Source organism: Monomorium pharaonis, chromosome 6, assembly GCF_013373865.1.
Source record: "Monomorium pharaonis isolate MP-MQ-018 chromosome 6, ASM1337386v2, whole genome shotgun sequence".
Classification (NCBI taxonomy): Eukaryota; Metazoa; Arthropoda; class Insecta; order Hymenoptera; family Formicidae; genus Monomorium; species Monomorium pharaonis.
This window is the reverse complement of record NC_050472.1, coordinates 8908683-8927791: the sequence shown is the minus strand read 5'-3', so window position 1 is coordinate 8927791 and position 19109 is coordinate 8908683. Positions and strand designations below refer to the sequence as shown.

At 35.3% G+C, this 19109-nt stretch overlaps 1 protein-coding gene and 1 long non-coding RNA gene across 5 annotated transcripts in view; one reads left to right on the top strand and one right to left on the bottom strand.

Annotated features, from left to right (window-relative positions):
• Positions 1-19109, top strand: part of LOC105839462 (neuroligin-4, X-linked) — a 391763-nt gene that overhangs the window by 53641 nt on the left and 319013 nt on the right. For 2 of the 4 annotated variants that reach the window (XM_036288013.1, XM_036288015.1), the window contains exon 2: positions 590-630. The exons of the other annotated variants lie outside the window; for them this stretch is intronic. The gene's annotated coding sequence lies outside the window, so the exon portion shown is untranslated. The remainder of the gene's footprint in view (positions 1-589; positions 631-19109) is intronic. 4 annotated transcript variants of the gene reach the window in all.
• Positions 611-6912, bottom strand: LOC114254361. Its single transcript, XR_003625727.2, has 2 exons — positions 5981-6912; positions 611-3429 (listed from the first exon to the last, which is right to left on the bottom strand). It is a non-coding gene; the product is annotated as an uncharacterized LOC114254361 (long non-coding RNA).

The window sequence follows — 19109 nt, the reverse complement described above, 5'->3', positions numbered from 1 at the left end:
TGCTCGCGAAGTCCACATTGCTCCTGTAATTTATCGACTGCGCACACGCTCAACTATAAATTCACTTGTGCCTCGTGAACCGCGTGTATAATGATACCCCAGCAATTCGTCTCGCGCGATATCAATTTATCCAATCGGGCGAATACCTCGGCGTTTCGCTCGAATCTTCAGGACATCCTCTCCTCTCGCTTTTGTCTCAGCTTGAGAAGCGTTTTGATTTTCATTGAACAAGTCGCGTGTTACATACGGGTCTTTTAGAAAGCTTGCATTTCGTCGACGTGATTGCTGTTGCGCCCCCCCCATAGGGAATGCTGCACTTTCGTTTCGTGCGGTCGGTCGGTCGGTCGGTCGCCGTATAAAATTAACGTGACCACGTACGCAACCCCGTGGCCGCGCGGAATATAATTCACGATGTGACCGCGACACCGTGTAGAGCGTAACGAGTAGTAATTAACGTTCTTTCATGTCTCGCGTAACTTTCCTTGCCGCCTGCATCTCCGAAACGAATTACGCGGCCCATAAAAAATCGATAGAGCAATCGGTTGACACGTGCTCTTAAAATTTTTAACTTTGTTTTTTTTTTTTTTAGATTTTTCTCTTTGGCTTCTCCCCTTCACGTTCGGTAAATAAGTAAGTTTTAATTTTTAGTGTATCCCTTTGTCGTCGATTTCTTTTATGATTTATACAGGGCGTATCAAATAACCTATACGTACCATCATTTCTTCTCGGCAACGAATAATTGTCGCAAGTCGGGGAGAAAAATTTTATCAAAGCCTGTCTGAACTATCTAACGGCATTTCGGTTTTCCAGAGTATTGGAAGTAGAATGAATCTGGGTTAAAATCTGGTACATCCGGGTCATGTCTGAAATTTAAAATGGGATCGTAGGTCAAGTTGGATATCGTTGGATAAATCTTTTAAAAATAACTTCTGCTTAAATTTCTTTAAATTATGGTTTTCAAGGAAAATAAGAAAATGTCAAGTTATAGTTTGTTTTTTTGCAGATTTATATAAAAGAAAAGCTATGAATGTACGAACTTCGGATCTCTACTTCTTGAATTATCCGAGTAAATTGTGTTTTTTCTTGGCATTAATGTAGTATAAATGTTAATTTCTAAAGAAGAGAGACTTTAGAAGGTCTCTTTCAGTATTGGTAATCTTTCTTGAATATTGATTTAATAATACCGACAATATGTATCAATATTTTTACAACCTGAGATATTATGTCTGTGTTTATGTCATTTATGGAATTATACTGACGGAAACACTGACGCATTTTCTTCATACAATCATTGCAATTGTCAATACAATTATGCTCGAGAATTAAAAAGTTTGAATTACCATCAGTATATTACATCATTCTATCAATATTAATTATATGTAATCAATAATTATGTTAGTATTTGATAGTACTGACAGTATTATTGATCATACAAAGGCCCTATAATATGGACAGTCAATAATGCTGTCAGTACAACAAATACTGACAATATTATTGATCGTGCGTAATTAATATTGATGGAATGGCGTATATTGACGAGCTAAAGTTTTTTATTCTCGAGTATCATTATTGCCGTGTGACGAAGACATTGACTGTGATAACGATTGTGTGAAGAGGATGCAATCTGTATTTTCGATTGTGGAATGTAATTTTACCATGACGTGAATGACGTAATCGTAGAAATAACTTTAGGTAGTAACAATATTGATGTATACTGTCAGTATTACGTGATTCAATATTACGTATTATCGATCATGTAAGGCCATTATTACGGCCTGACACACCCGGTATAAGGGATGTCGCCATGAATAATTGATTATCAGCTCATGAATCTTATCACGAACGTTTAGCTTGCTCGGCTCGACGGAACAAACAATTGATCATAATATTATTATTTGTTATATGCGAGATATCGTTCCATTTCTATAATCTCGTACACTTAGCATACTTCTTTTTCGACCCTTTCCTTTAATCTGAGAAACTTCCAGGCGTGCATACGAGCAAAAACTCGTCCATCGTTCTCAATTAGATTCTGAGATCGCGTAATTGCATTCCGAATGATTTACACAGCGGTCGTGGAATCAGCGCGGAAGTCTCGGAGCCGCGAAAGTTTCCCGGAGGTCAGAGTTGAAATCAGAAACAAGTGCGGAGATATGGAACACGTTCCTTGGGCAATTAGTATCACGGACGGGCGGAGGGGGGGGGGATGGGGTTTCACGGCCAGTTGTTGTTGAATGGTATTTTTCATTGGTTGTACAACAAGAGAGCGCGGAAGATAAATGCGCCATGCCGGTTAACTTTCGTTCGGCGGCGCATCGAATTGCACGGATCGATAGGTCGATGGGTACTGGGAGTTTGAAGAGACTCATTGTTGGTCTACCGCGAGGGTGGCCCCTCGCGCGTCCGAAATCCGAAATAGATACAGCGAAGTAGGGCGGATTTTTCGTATGAGGCTATTTACTATTCGTTGTACAATGGCGCATGAAATACGGCTGGCACAAGTTCAACCGCCAGTGTTTGCCAGTGTCGTCACCCAAATTGTCTTTCACTGTACGCTGTACTACAATACATCCACAACTTTCTGCAAACGCGTATACGGACGCAATCCTCGCGTATATACACCACCTAAATGTCGTCCGCCAAACTTCAATAGGGGGCTCGCGAGCTTGTCGTGAAATGCGCGCGTCACTCGTTCGGTACACAGAATAAAATTTAATTAAACTTGGCCAATGATATGTGACAAAGGCGAGCGATAATAGATTTGTAGATCGATCAAGAATCAGCCGAGAATTGTTTTTTAATGAACAGCGAACATGAAATTTTTACATAAAGTAAGAATTTTTACATAAATTAAGAAAAATCTCTTTTTTCCTTTCTCATTGTCAATTGCAAATTGTGTTTCGTAATTCTTTGACCTTTTACAGTTAATTTGGTATGCGAGGTTTTTTAAAGAGCGAGAATTTTTTTTATTCCTCATTGCCGCACTTATAAATTATGCTTCGTAATTCTTTAACTTTTTGCACACTGATCTGGCAAAGTTTTAAACAAACTTCTGCCAAGAAATGAAAATATATCATCATCGAGAACATACTTCTTCTGTTATCGCTAAAAATGTTTCTGGCTCTTCAGGCACCGTGTCCGTTCACGCTCTTTCAAATATTGATGGACATTGTTCTCGAAACAAACGACGCCGTTCGCGGAACCTATTTACAATTTACGCGAAATGTAACGTTGGCACAACTTCAACGACCAATTGGCTATCGATTCGCAGGCGTTATGGTAACGTTTTGTTACTGTACGAGTTATACGCTGCCCATATACGTGGAGACAGTTATCTGCAACAGGCGCAGTCGACAACGGCCACATTGTATGTAGTATGCACGTAGTTATCCGAATTTTCATACAGAATAGAACGTGTCGCTGCTATCTCTAGAAGGAAAGTAATTCTAACATTAAACTTTTGTATGCACGATAATATCAGTTTTACATAATAATGATACACTTTCTCGCGTATCATGTTTATTATTATACATTTATATTCAAACGTGTTGCGCTCATATAACTTAAAATTATGTAGCTAAAGATAAAAATATATTCTTTACATTACATTGAGGGAAAAATCAGTGAGGTTAGTGATAATATACTGACTTTCAGTGGTTTATCTACACGGAGAAAATTTTATAATAAAAATTACTATGTACGATAGTAGCTACGGACTATAAGAAAAAATTTCAGAGAATTGTACCATAAGTACTGTAAATACTATGGTAATCTAATGAAAAGCGCTAGTAAAGTATAAATTTTCATAATTTCTTCTTTGATCAGCGCTTACTATTTACCATAGTAATTTTTAATATAAAATTTTTTTTCTGCATAATTTGTTAATTAGTAAAATAATTATACTGATTTTTTAGTGATAATATATTAATTCTCAAGTCAAAATTACTAAAAGACTGTGAAATTTCAATAATTATTTAGATAAAAGATAAAATTGTTTTATTTAGATTATCTGGGATTATTTTGAAATAGTATCATTATTGTAAGTAAAACAATTTAGGATATGAACAATATATTTTTATTTTTTAACCTTATTTTTTAAAAACAAGAATTCTTCAAATAAATTAATTTAATAAAAAATATTTTGTTTTTAATTTGGATCAGTACGTAAATAAAAGTTAAAGTTAAAAAATAGAAGAAAATACGTAACTAACATTACAATAACTGATGAAGTTTCTCTCTTGTAAAAATTTTCAAATTACTTATAATTTTGAAGCAATTCACATTGCACTACTATTATCCAATATATGCAATCTGTTGTTATTACTTGTGGAAGTCGAAGCTGATAATAATTTATAACCGTTATTGTTTATATTAACTTTGATTTGGTCAAAATAACACTTCTTTTAAGATAAAGATGAATATACATTTTAATAATTTAGATAACGCTAAGATAAAACTGTTCTTTTATTTTTAGAAGATTATCAAACTAATTTTATGATAAATAACTATACGCAATGTGACCTACTTACTGTTTCTAAGTAGTTACACACTGAATAGAGCAAATAACGCTTTTATGTCGCACAGCTTGTCAACGTGACTTGTTTGCAACAGTTATCTGTTCAGTTTGTGTACTCCGTTGTTGATAATGAGGTTAAAAGTAGAATTTCCGTGATTGTGTTTCTTATCATCTAATATTTCGTGGATAAGTTACCGCTTTTTGTAATTACTAAGAGTGACGGTTATTTATTTTTGTAGTATTTATTATTGTAGCTCTATATTTATACTTTACAACGCTGTATTTAATTTATTTCTTGTTACAATGACCGATTTATAAAAAAAAGAAATTTTTTGTAAGATAGAACCAAGATAACCAATGTAGTAGATCAATAAAGAGTACATACATCAATTGTAATATTTTTTTTAGTACTTTTATTACTTTTATTAGAGATCGTAAATTTTTAACCATCTAATAAACTGCGATTTATGAGTTTTAAGGGGGGAAAAGTTTGGTTAATGGATTGTTGACAAAAATAGTCCTTTATATACTTTTATACGTCAAATACTTAGAGTCAATATGTCAATATATTTACAATTAGAGTAACATTAAACTTAATTTTTTAATCACTTTTTTGGGTAAAAGGGAGGAAAACATAAATCCAATATGAAAATTAAACGTAAAATCGTACATAAACTTACGCATACTTTTTGTAAAAAATGCTTACTATATCCATGCAAACATTTGAAATTAAAATCTTATATTTTAAATTAATATTTAAAAATGTTTTCCACTTCGAATCTGTTTACACATTAGTTTTCAAGTTTGTGGACGCAACAAGAAAATTAAAAAAAAAAATCGCAAAGCCCCGAAAAACCGTAGAATACAGTTACCTCAGATAACGACAAATACTGTTCACATTATACACATCATATACACATATTTATTATCACTTATATAACTTAAATATTATCTGGCTGTAAATTACCAAAATGCTACAAGTAGTTACTGTTCACTATTTATTATCCCCGCACTCTGGCAAGCTTGATATAATTGCGTAATGCAGAAAATTAACGGGGAACGTTTTAATCTCGTTCGCAGCGCGCGAATCAAAATGTTGTTGAATGCTGTGCGTTCGAAAGTTAAATCCTTACGAACTTACGAGCTTACGTCGCACGCGCAGGGTTATACGGGCTTAAGTCCTTTATGGAGTTATAAACTGGCGAGAGCTACACGCTCGTAGAGTTAAATCCGCATAAGCACTAAGAGTGCAAAAAGTCCAATTAGACATGTATGATACGGATTAACGCATCCAATATGTACAGACTAATGCTGTTATTAACAGCTGCTGGATAGATGCCTTTAATACATATTACTATTAATAATCGTGCGCGTGTGTAATTGCGGAAATGTCGCCAATATACGTTAATTCAGTTAAATATTTTTATTATACATTTTCCGTATGTATAACGCATACATACATACCAACTAATACACCGTAATTAGCAGCGGTCAAATCTTGGAAAAAGGTTGCAGAGTATACGACAAAAAATATTTCACTCGCGCGATTACTACCGCCGCCATATCTCGGCAATTAAAATCTTATGCGGCGCAATTCCGCTTTATACAATTGAAATGTTCGCGCGACGGTGACTCTCGCGCGGTTCTCGGTAATTGGTGCCGCAATCTGCGGGTCCCTCGTGTCTTATGATCCGGAGTCGTGTCACCAGCAGATTACGGATCCCGCTTCTTTGTGTACGCTGGCAACATTTGCGCGCACGAACGTCAGCGGCGTACGTACTACGATAGATCGGAGAAGTCTATTACTGATCAATCTGGGAGGGGAGGGGGAGGGGGGGCTGTCGTTTAATCATCGACTACTGGTAACGATGCCACCCTCCTAGGTTGTAAGCTGGATGGCGGGTGTTATCAATTTTAGTGCTATTCGCCCCTACCATTATCGGCGTCGTTTCCTCGTGCACGTGAAATAACGACGCCTAGCAGGTAGCCGTTGTGTTATTGTTGCGTAATAATGAAAGAAGGCATCCGTTCGGGCGAAGGGTATCTGGATAAGGGTATCAAATCGATCATACCTCTCTCGTTCTTTCTTTCTTTCCCGCCGAATGCTTGCACTTAATCGCGTAGCGCCGAAAAATGGAAGTGATACACGTTAAAATTAAAATCTTACTATAATTATAAGGGGCATACGTACCATCGCAAAAATAATAGGAAAGTAATCAAATATCAAGAATTCCTTCACATCAAAAAGTTATGTTTATATTTCTGACATGAAAAGTTTAGAAATATTTTTCTTTAATTGAAACTTAATGCATGTGCATGATGATTGTACACTGAGAAAAAAAAATGTTAATTTAACTAAATTTTCCAATTAAATTAAATTTTATCTATTCAAGTATTTATGTATTTTAATTACTATATAAATACTTGAATTAAAATTTGTGCATTTAAATTAAATGCATAAATTCTTGAACTGACAAAATTTTTATTCAGTTGAAAAATTTTGTCAGTTATTAACAATAATTTTAAAACAAATTAACAATATTTTTTTCTCGGTGTATGATTAACTAATTCGATTTGATTTTATATTGATTTGTATATTTTAAGAAACTAGAACATTACAAGCGCGCGCTACGCGCGCTATTTAGCTCTTTTTTTACTTTGTAAAAATAAATTGGAATAATTATATATAATATCTTATACAAATTATCTCTTGCTAACTCCGTGATAACACCTTCTCACGAAGTTATCACAGTGAAAGGATCAATCACGTCGCAGAAAATCGATGACAACAATCGTATATAATAATTGTACAGATTTATAAAAAGCTTGCCTGAAAATATTTGATTTATTATAACGTGGCGTGTCATATCGCCAAGTCAATAACTTGACAATCCCAAGATCCAAAATCACACGGCTATAGATGTGAGAGAAAAAGAAAGTCGAGAACAGTCCGAGATAGAAGATAGTTTAGGCGAGAAAGAGACGAAGCTCGAAACGGAAGGAGACAGCAGATGCTCTCGCTGCTGTAGTAAAATAGTAATTTTCAAAAATTTTTATCTCCAAAACTAGACATAGAAAGATCGCACAAATTGTAATTTTTCATTAGGGCTATAAGTACTACAATATATAAAAAAGTCAAGGAAATTGACCGAACTTTTTTTCATGTAAATTGTGCGGAGTTCTTTAGAAAAATAATTACTATGTACATAATTGTGTTCTACATGTGTGTTTTGTAACAGATTTTCTGCGCTAGAGCAGCAATTAATATTTTTTAATTTTTTTACAATATATCCGCAGATATAATATAATACATTTTCTTCCAATGGTTAAATATTAACCGGCATAATGATGTTATTATTATTAATTTTATCATCTATTTCAACTGTGCTATCTTCGTATAACAAAGATTTTTTTCTTTTTTTTCCAATAAAAATCAAACTGATCCAATAGAAGCGTTATCCAATTCTAAACAATTTGTAGTATTTGAATTTTCTATATTATATCAAAGTAAAATTTTTTAAATAATGTATTGAAGTTGTAACACGTTTGGATGATTATTATGACCATTGTAGCTTCTCATTTTTGCAAAAAGTAATTCTATAAGTTGTGAGAAAATTTGTAAAATAGTACGTATTTATAAGATGTATTTGAAATTAATAATTCCTGGGAAACAGATAAAACAGACCTTGCAGCTATTGCAATATCATGTTTCCCTGCTTGATATTTTCCATAGAAATGTTCCTTTTTAAGGAGAACAAATATTCTATATTTTCTTCTACCATTGCTTAAAGATAAAAAAAATTATGTATTGTAAGAGGTTGTTTAAAATCTTTACCAAACGAGCTTTTTGAATTAAGAAAATCAAATAAACGATCAATTACTCGAATGAATTTTATTGTACGTTCACTGTCTTTAAAATTATTCCAATTAATACTTTTATTATCAAATTCTTCATAATCTGCGAGAGCATTTCTAACTAGTTTAAGCATATAGCATGCATCTAAAATAACGTATACTTTAGAATTTTTAACAAGATGGATAAAAAATTTTTTAATATTTTGATGATCCTTAGGAAATATTTCACAACCTAGTTTTCTCAAAGCGCTAATATTAGTACTTTCACTATCACAGGTTATTGACCTTACTTTTAATTTTGCTTTGCTTGTTAAAATTAGTATAGTTTTTGTTAGTTCCGCTAATGTTGCTGATAGCATTCCATTAAAAAAAAAAAAATGCTATTGGCCACTTCCACTTTCCTTTTAAATTCACTATCATAAAAACTAATACCTCTTTTGCTTCTATTTCATTTCTTTCAAAATTAAAATTGTTTCCACAATCACAATAGTCTATATATCTGTGATCTGTTTCACTCCAACATAATTGTTGTCGTATACTCATTGCATCAAATATCAAAGAACAATCTTTATCTTCATTCGGTACTTGTTCCAATACTTGCAATACTTCAGAAAAAAATCCACAACAATACACTTCAATAGTGTATTTAACTTTTTATATGTTACTTTTTAAATATAAATTACAACGATAATCGTATAAATAATCTATATAATTATACATTTATACAACTATAACAATCGCAATGACAATTACTCTAGCAACACAAAGTAAGCGCAGCGAGAGAACCAATTGCCAACGCGGAAAAGCGACAACAATAAATTTCGAGAGACGTGAGCAATCGAATTTACATGCATTTTTTTTAGATAGGATACGTTTACTCTGGTAGGTGATTTTGAACCTCTGGATCTCAAGTTTCTTACATTATACGTGCTGCGCCATTTCCTCAATCGATAAATACATGTTATACATATATTGTTTGTTTACAATATAATCATTGCGCACGATTATTAATAAATTTTTTACAAATATAGTTTAATATATAGATTACGAAAACAACAATGTGTTCTAATTAATGGTTTGTAAAATAACATCGGATAAGGATCTGCTAGTTTTGCTTGGACTGACCTCATCAGACAAATCACGTAAAATTGCAGAACACTTTATATAATATATATATTCGTATATATATACGAAGTACATTCGAGAAATCTTGTACTTTCTAAAGGAGAAACATATAAGATTATAAGAGCGATATCTCCAATCGTATCTTCCATCAGTACATCTTCTATCATTCGAAATGTTATTTCCACTTAGAAATTAGTATCTCGAATTTGGATGTAATTAATTATGTATTTGCAAACGGCAAAATCGTGTTTCCAGGGGAAAAAGCTGTTCCCGTTGAAATAGAGTAGACAATTCCGCGCGAATCAAACGTCGTTAGCCGACGAGTGCGGCGCTTCGCTTCTGAATGCGCGGTTCCTGCGGCGAACATATTTAAAGTAACAGCTACGCGATCGTTACATACTACGCGCGCTCCGCCCGCATTACTTTCCGGGACACCTTTCAATGAAGACCCCGGGTGCAAGCTGCAGCTAACGACTTCCGTGCGCCGTTTCGACGAGTAAGGAAAAGAGTTTCTTTCCCTTTTACTGCGCCCACCAATGGTGGCACGGTGCACGCGATAAAACCGCCTTAATCTAAGTTTCCTCCCTCCGCGCGAAACGTGATGTGAGTTTACTTAAGATTCACCTCGGATCTAAATATTGTTGATTGCAATGTGAATTTTTAGAATGAACGTTGGGAAAAGGCATAATACGCACCTTTCTTCCTTCTCTTCTCTTTATTTTGTGCAATATCTTTCCTTAAATATTATACCCCGTTCTTCAGCGACCTTAAACGTAACTTTAATTCAGACGAATTAATGTAATCGTAAAACGTGTATTATATTGATCACTACCCTCATCTCTCTCTCTCTCCCTCTCTCTTTACTCTCGAGTGACTTATACTCTAAATTACCGCTTTAACAAGATCCAAAGTTTGGCCGTCTTTGGGATAAAGCATGAGCGTCACGGCCAAAAGTTTTGTCAGGTCGACGGGAAACTCATTCTCCGTTAAAGAGGGGTAAATTCCTTTCGGCTCTAATTACGGGATGCGACGGCCTTACGGCCGCCTTTATGGGGCTGTAACGTGAAGATAATCGTTGTTCGTAGTGCGCCCAGCCTCCGGACCCCACTCTATGGGCTTCTTGGTACTGTCACTTTGACAATACCTCGCCGAAAGATCGATAAGGATAATTTACGAACTATGATATTCAGGCGCGAGTGACGCGACTTTGCAGGAAATACTTTTTTTTTACGAGATTTAAATTCCTTTGGATTTATAGCCGTTTTCGCGTCCTCCGTAACTTTTCATAAGGCAGCTTCTCACGGTGTGATAGATCTCCATTGTGCGCTACGGTCGATGACGCCAGCTATAAGAATTTGTAAATGATTGATGGAAATAATTTGTCGGTAATAATATATATCTTTCGAAAATAGTTTGTCCGTTTTTTGTTACTGCTCGTTAGCAAACGTAAAAAGTTTTTGCTTTCTTTATTTTTGTGTAGAATTAAATATAGAAAAATTATTAGAATTTTGCATTGCAGATGCAATACAACACGAACGAGTTGCAATCATAAACGTAACGTTTACATCACTATTTTATGCATTTTGATGAAACGATAAAAGAATACATACGTTTGAATAATATAAAGTATGAAATAAATATAAAAAACATATATTACTTTATTTCTAAAATTTTATTTAGAAATAATTTATTTATTTTTTATCTCCACTTTTTTATGTGATCGAAATAATTTTATATACGGTAAAAATACTACGCATAAAATAGGTGTATTTCAAGCGAATCTAAAAAAAAAGATCATTGAGTTTTAATAAATTAATACCTAGACATAGAATAAATAATAGTCCAGTTTTAAATTTAAATATCTTGTAATAATTTTAAACAAATTTGATTCAAGAAGATATTTTTATTTTTGATATCGTTTTTGTACAAATTTTTAAAATATTTGAGAAAAAAATATAAACGCTATAAATTTGAAAGAAAAATATTTATATATATAAATGTTTTTTGCAATTTTTTTTATTATTAGAAAATTTTCTGGCAAGTATTTGCAAATCTGTATGGACGTGTAAAAAATCTCGCTATTGCGATTATTTAAAATGTAGAAAAATTAGAAACAAAATTTCAAAAAATTTTATTCAATCTATATAAATGTAATTCTTGTCCAAATTACAAACAAGTTAACAATTAATTTTTGTGCAAAATAATTGAAAAAATTCAATTGTTTTACTTTTCTGAGATTTTTTCTTTCTCACAAAAATTGTAAAAAATTGGAATTTTTATTTAATGGTATAATACTTTGAATGAGAGAAGAAATGTGCATATCTACAAAAAATGTTTAGGATTAAAACTAAATAAATTATTGTGTAATTTTGAAAAATGTTGTTTCGAGAAAAATGCGTTTAATATCTTGCAAACAGTTTACATGTTAATAAGTGCTACTTAAATTTTTATAAAAATTTAGAAATAATATGTATCTTAAGAGACATCAAGGAATATCAAGAATTAAAAGAAGGTGTCAGGTTATATATGCATATTAATTTTACAAAATATAATTTATACTATAATCATGTGACTGTTATGAATTATGAAGCAAAACTGTGTAACAGTTATTTGGTTTAAAGTAAACATCGAGTCTTAGAGTTATTATTAGAGTTATTAAATATTACAAAGAGCACATTTGAAAACTTATCATTTTGTTATTTTGAAGGAATATTTGTCCAATCCTTATTAGTATCGGAATTTCCCTTTATAGCCATAGCTTCCCAACTGTCTAGCGTTCACTTATGTGCAATCAGAATGGCTATTTGCTGATTTATAAAGAAACTATAATCAAAAAGTGATTTCTTTTCCCGGCTTAACTTATCTCGCGAATAAAAATCGTTCTTTGAGTATAAGGGAGGAAATTGAAAGAGAAGATCGGAAAAAGAGCGGCTCTTCTTGCAGTACCTATCCTGCCGGTCCCAAATTCCTGTGGCTGCGGTCGCAGAAGGATGCATGTGAGGAGAGGGATACGAGGGGGAAACGGCGCGGGGAAGGAGACGGAGGAATGTCTGCGGTGCTGACTGCGGAAACGTAATTTCTCGCTACGTTGCGGTCGGTAGACCTTCTTCCTCGTGGCACCGCCACCTTCCGACCTACGACCTCTCCTTCGTTTCTCGTCGAGGAGAGAGCGTCGAGGTCGTCGTCGTTGTCGCCAACGCGCCGCGTGAAAGCGCCGAGCGAGGCAAACCGCCGGAATTTCCCGTACCTGACTGAGTTTTCTTTCATTTTCCTCGCGTTCCTGTCCCCGCCGTTTACCCTCCCGCGCCGTTCTCGCGTTCTCGCGCTCTTATGTTCCGGCTCTCGGCTCGGTCGCGCGGAAGTGAATCGCGGACAGAATTCTCGCCACGGAGATCCGCACCGATATCCCGCCGTAACTCCATTAGATACGATTGAGATATGAACTTTCGAGAGCTAATTCTCGCTCAAAATATCACAAAGTAGAAATATCACAAAACTTTGTCATTAAATTTACCATAATGTGTAATCCCAAAAATTCAGAGAGTTTGATTCGTGTCCAACGCAGCAATTTCGGTCATTGCCACGTAACTTCGATTGTGCGTGGGAAAAAGGACTGAAGGCAAGAACCAATCATATTAAGGAGTCATATTGAGTACTCAATAATTTTTTAATATAATTGGTTCTTGAATACTCAATAATTCTTTGATATGATTGATTCTTGAGTGCTTAATTCTTCAATGTGATTGGTTCATGGGTACTCAATGATTCTTTAATATGATTGGTTCTTGAATACTCAATGATTCTTCAATATGATTGATTCTTGAGTACTCAATGATTCTTTAATATGATTGATTTTTGAGTACTCTGATTCTGTAATATGATTGATCCTTGCTTTTAGGTTTGTCTTCTTTCCCCAACCATGGCAACGATCTGAAATTGGCATTACTGGCCCAACGATTGGATACGAACGAAGCATACCGTTATTTTCGTGTCTCAAGTCATTCTATACACTCACAAACTCTCATGCGAACTGCCGAGAGTTCGGCTCTCGAGTTCGGTCTCGTAAGAAAAATCCTATCGGCGCTCGTGGTCGTCGTTCGATTGCCTGGTGCACCCCTTACATCGGCGACTACTCCTTCCCTCCGTTTCTCCCTGTGTCATTTCCTGCCCGGTCGCATAGGTTTTATCGGTCCTGGGATTCGTGACTCTTTCATCTGGCGAGTTTTCGGACCAACCTTCGCGTTACGAACGTGCAGCTTCCGTCTTCGGTCTCGAAAGGATAAAAGAATGTTATATCTTTCATGGACCGTTTCGTGTCCCAGGGTAAGGTGAAGTGCGGGCGCGGCATTTACGACACGCCTACACAAACATATAGGCTACGTAATTGCGTCCGTTTATTGCGCCGATGCTACACATGTTGGCTACTCGTTTATTTATCGAGAGCCTCAGCGGCTGTCGGGCCGATCGCGACAGCTGCAAACCGCGTACGGACTTTGATTGTTGTTTATTCGGCCAGGACGTCACACGTGTCGCTACCCATGCCACGAACTTTGGTGGGTGAGCGATCTCATCCCCTTTCGCACTGAAAGATGAAACAAACCATTGTTGGTCTCTGGTATTGTAATAAATGTAACGGATTTGCAAATGACTTATTTATGTGAATTATGGCCGTAACCAGGATTTTTTGGGAGAGGTGAAGGGTATCAATTCCATGATAAAATAAACAGTAATTTTTTACGTTAATAAATTGTTTAGTTTTTTTGTTGATTTTGAATGTAAAATCAAATATTGGCTTTATTTTTTTTTCTGAAGAAAAGAGAGGCAAAATATAGTTACAAAAAGAAAAACGAAATATGTAGTTCCTTAACATTGCTTTTATTAGTACATTGTTAGTACATTATTATTATAGTACATATTAAATATTTATGATAATTAAAAAAAAAATTTAAGAAAAAAATTTGCTTTATGAAAACATTATTAAATATTATTAAAAATATGTTATTAAACCAAAGTATTAAATAGAAAAAAACTGTAAAATAAATAAAGAAGATGTTTCAATAACATTTACAAAATTAAAGAATTTTAGGTTAATTTTTTAAAAGTAATATATCTTTAATATTATATATAGGTGTCAACAAAAAAACTTACTCAAAGTCAAAAGTAAAACTATTTCCTGTAATTAAAAATGAAAAAAAATGTGTGAATTAAAAACTTCAGAAGGAAGGTTAACCTCCAACGTTGTTCTCTTGAATACATCCATGATAGTATTTTACTACAATTTTGCAGATAAATTTTAACAATATTTTAATAGATCTTAACTTTGAACATTTAAGTAAAGTCACGTATTAATCTATATCTAGGAGATATTTTAAATTCGAGGCTTTTTTGCATTTTCCACAAATTCAATAGATTTTAATTTATTAAATTTTTTTAAACAAAATTGGACTGTACAGAACCCAAATATGTAAACAGAAAAAAGTTTTAATAATAAAATAAAAAGCTATATCTGAAAACGTAAACAAAAGTTTTGCCAAAAAAAACACAAAGAGTGTAGGTATTGTTTGAAAAATGATATGGTTTTGAAAAAATCTGAAACACAAATTCAAGTCCGTTTTAGAAAAATCATGAAATAAAAAAATACGTTATAATATTTTGAGACATGCTTGAAAAATAAAATTATAGATATATTTATAAAGTAAAAAATAATGTTGTAAACATAATATTATGGCAATAAATAATATTTATTGACATAAATATTAATGTAAAACATATGAAATATAATTTCCATCTATACAGTGTATAAAAAAGGAAAACATTATATTTTTACTTTTTACAATAAAAATTAAAGTATCTCAGCACTTCAAAGTTACAAAATATTGACATAATTAAAAAAATATTAATGAAATATATATATATATTTCTCAAAAATTATTTTTATTTACAATTTTATTAATGAAAGTAAGTGTAGCTAAACAATTGTAATAAAAATGTGCTCACGCTTATAATAAAATGCGTTTTAATATCCATTTTAATATTCAATTTGAAATATTAGCAAACAATTTTCAAATTTATATTCTCCGGTTATAATTTAAATAATTTAAACCAGGGATTCCCAACCAGTGATCCGCGCGGACCACCAGGGGTCCTCGAGAACTAAATTAAGGTCCGCAAAATAAAGTCACATTGATTTTCAATTAAAAGTTCTCTATTATAAAGATATATTTAAATATTATTTTAAGTTTAATGTTAATTAAAAGTTATAATTAAAACTTATTTTTAAATTCTCGGAATGTTTATTTTGAACCTTGGGGTCCCTGCACCAAACAAAAAAGTCCTAGTGGTTCCTGATTAAAGAAAGGTTGGGAACCACTGATTTAAACAAAACCTTTTTTTAAAGCGTTTAAAGCGCTTGAGCACGCATTACAATTAAACCACCGCTATACAGCGATTAATGAAGGGAAACAAATGTTTTCGATTTCACAATTCCTTTCATGTAGCGTTAATTAGGTATGTTTAACGACAATTACTTTCACGAAATTCTCTCTTTGACGTGTACATTTACAATATCCTAGAATATTCGCTTGTCGTATAAACTGCAACGTTTACTGTGTAAACCTAACGGTATTCCCGCGAATCGATCGAGCAAACGCGCTCTCTCCGGAGCCAAATGCGTAAATGCGGTAATTTCGCGGGCAACGGTTGGCACAGCGGGAAGGCCGGAACGCTACGAAAACCCCGTAACGCTATCGCGGTTACGTCATCGCGGCGAAATATTATCGGACAAACGGCCGCCGCGGAGCGGAACAAACTCGCCGGGGCAATTTTTCCGACGTCGCCCGTGCGTTCGTGACGAATGGTCTCCCCGCGAATTTTCGAAAAGTTCCTTCCTTCTCCGCGACGGGGCTGGCGAGCTGCTCCCCTTGATTAATCGTGTTTCGTCGGCCGTCCGATATATCCATTACCACCGCACCTGCAGCCCGGCCACCTGTTTCGCGCCCGGCCTATCTATCTATCCTCGGCGGCGGCGGCGCCGGCGGCGCCTTGGCACTTCGCGTTCTCGCGCCGCGAGAACGCGGAATTAATCAATGTTCCCTCAAAACGCAAACCGGCCAGTCAACGGCGCCCACTTTATTCCTCCGACGGCGCGACGCGCGCCGTCGAGAAATTGCGACTGCCGCAATTTGTCACCCCGACCTCTTTCCTCTCTTTCCCATCCCGTTCACGTGTTACTCGCCGCCACTCGGCGTATACCGGTTTTAAATTGCATCAGGATATTTCTCGCGGAAATAATGCCGGGCTAACGAATTTGTCCCGGCGAATAGCGATATTATCAATTCGGCGCCGGCCGCCGAATTTAATTCGCCGCCTCGATCGCGTTTCCCGGTTCACGAGAGACGCGTCGCGATGCGACGCAATACAATGCGACGCGATGCTCTATCTATCTGCCGAATGGCAATCCTCTTGTCACATTGGCTCTCTCCCTCTCTCCCTCTTTCTCCCTTTTTTAGCGCCCGACGGGGTTTTCGAACGTGCGTAACTAACGTGACGGGAATTCTTCCCGAGTCACGTGCGTTAAATAGAAAAAAGTGGATCACCCGCGACGTTGACTGACTGTAAAAGGAATCTTTTATTGCGAAAATAAGATTATCACGTGCGGCATTGTATATGAGGCGCTAAGTAGAAGCATATTATACATGGGGTTGCTGAATACTTACTCAAAAGACTTGAGGGAAATTTAATTTTGTGTTGCCCATTGTCCGGGGTTTTTAACGATCCGAAGTAATTAAAAAAGGAATACTTTTTTAATGATCCTCCAAAAGTGTTGGAAGCGGCAAAATGAGCGAAATAAGTGTATATGTTAAGCCTTAACGTTCACACTTCATGAAAATCACTCATGACATTTACAGTGAGGATGTTTACACCTTTAATCATTTCTTAAATGATTATTGTAATGAAGGTATTGATTGTTTTAACTTGAAAAAATTACTGGATAAATTTTGAACATCCTCTTTCAAGATAAAATTGTTTTTTTTTTTTTATGAAACCTGAAGTCAAGCATGAAGAAAAATTCGAGAAGTGAAAAAATCGAAAAAATGACTCTTTATTAAGAAATTCATAAATTTTACAATTTTTGATATTTTAAGCTAAATATTTAATGAAATATTTTTTAGATGTTATACTTTGGGGACAAAAATGTTTTAAATGTTTAATTGGAAAATCGTGGTGAACGTTAGGATAAAAATTGGGGTAAAAAACGAACGACTTTTACAAAGTATACTTATTTATTTATAAAAGAAAAATGTTTTTTTTATTGATATCAGTATGCACAAAGATGTTTAAGATTGTTAGTTTAATATTCAATAAAAAAGAGCTGTATACAAACTTTTTTGAAACCGAACTTTCTTGGGATCTTTTAGATCCGACTGTAAAAGTCAAGGGTTAAATGATAACGTGGCGCGTTGCTCAAATTCGCGTTTCCATAGAAAAATGAAAAACAAATTTGTCTGAAACGCGTTAGATGGCTCAATTTATCCGTATTATCCACCTCGGCCTCTCGGCGGAGACAGCCGGCGGGAAAAGCTGCCGCGCCGACAACGGCAGACGCCGCGAGAGGTGGCTCGAAGAGGGCCACGGGGGAGGCTCGAGAAGTCGAAGAGAAAGGGAGAAGGGCATTATCGGAAAAGAGCTTTGCCGCTTTATTACGCGCTGTCGAGGGCGAGGGCAAACATTTGTAGCGTATGCTCAAATATTTTGCCACCAAGCAGTCCTCCCCCATTTCTAGCTGTTTTAGGTCCCCCTTGCCTCACCCGGGTTCGCCGGGTTTGGCATCGACCTGCAATTGCCACCCTCGGGCCGAAATGGACCCCCATTACGAGAGGTAATAGAGGGTCGCATTCGCACCCGGGAGAGGCTCGCGCGATACACCGCGGCTCGTATAATCCGACCGTAACCAGCCCAGAAGAAAGATTCCCTCGTTGTTGAAGACAATGCTTGTTCGCACGAGAACGTCGTCCGGTGTTTTCCAGTATTCATAAATTTCCCGCGGGCCACGCGTGAAACCACGTTTCTGCTCGGTTAGATTTAAAAGGGAATTGATCCTCCCATTTGACGGAAAATGGAAATGCACGGAATAAATATCCGTACTTTGCGGACGGTCGATGCTTTACGATCCGCGTACATTTTCTAGTATGAATTATTGATTTTTAATTCTAAAATTTAAATCCTATGTTGTGAAGCAATGTCTTGGGGATATAACTCGAGTTCGGAAAAGTAAGCAGCAAGTGTACCAAGAGCATGGTAAATGTATGTACAACGTTGCGAAGTATGTCCCATCGAATAACAAAGAGCTAAAGTATGTATCGTCAAACAACAAAGAGCTAAATTTAGATTGAAAATTCACATATGTGTGTTATATATATGTACATATATTATATATATACATATATATATTTGAAATTTGAAGGGGTCGCGATCGCATTACAGCGGCTGGGTCGGAACTTCAAGAGGAGAATCGTAGCAAAATCGATATCGCGTGTTCTGTGTACCGATATTGCTTCTCACGACAAAAATACTCGAGCAGTTAATTGCAGTAAAACCCAGACACATTTTCTTC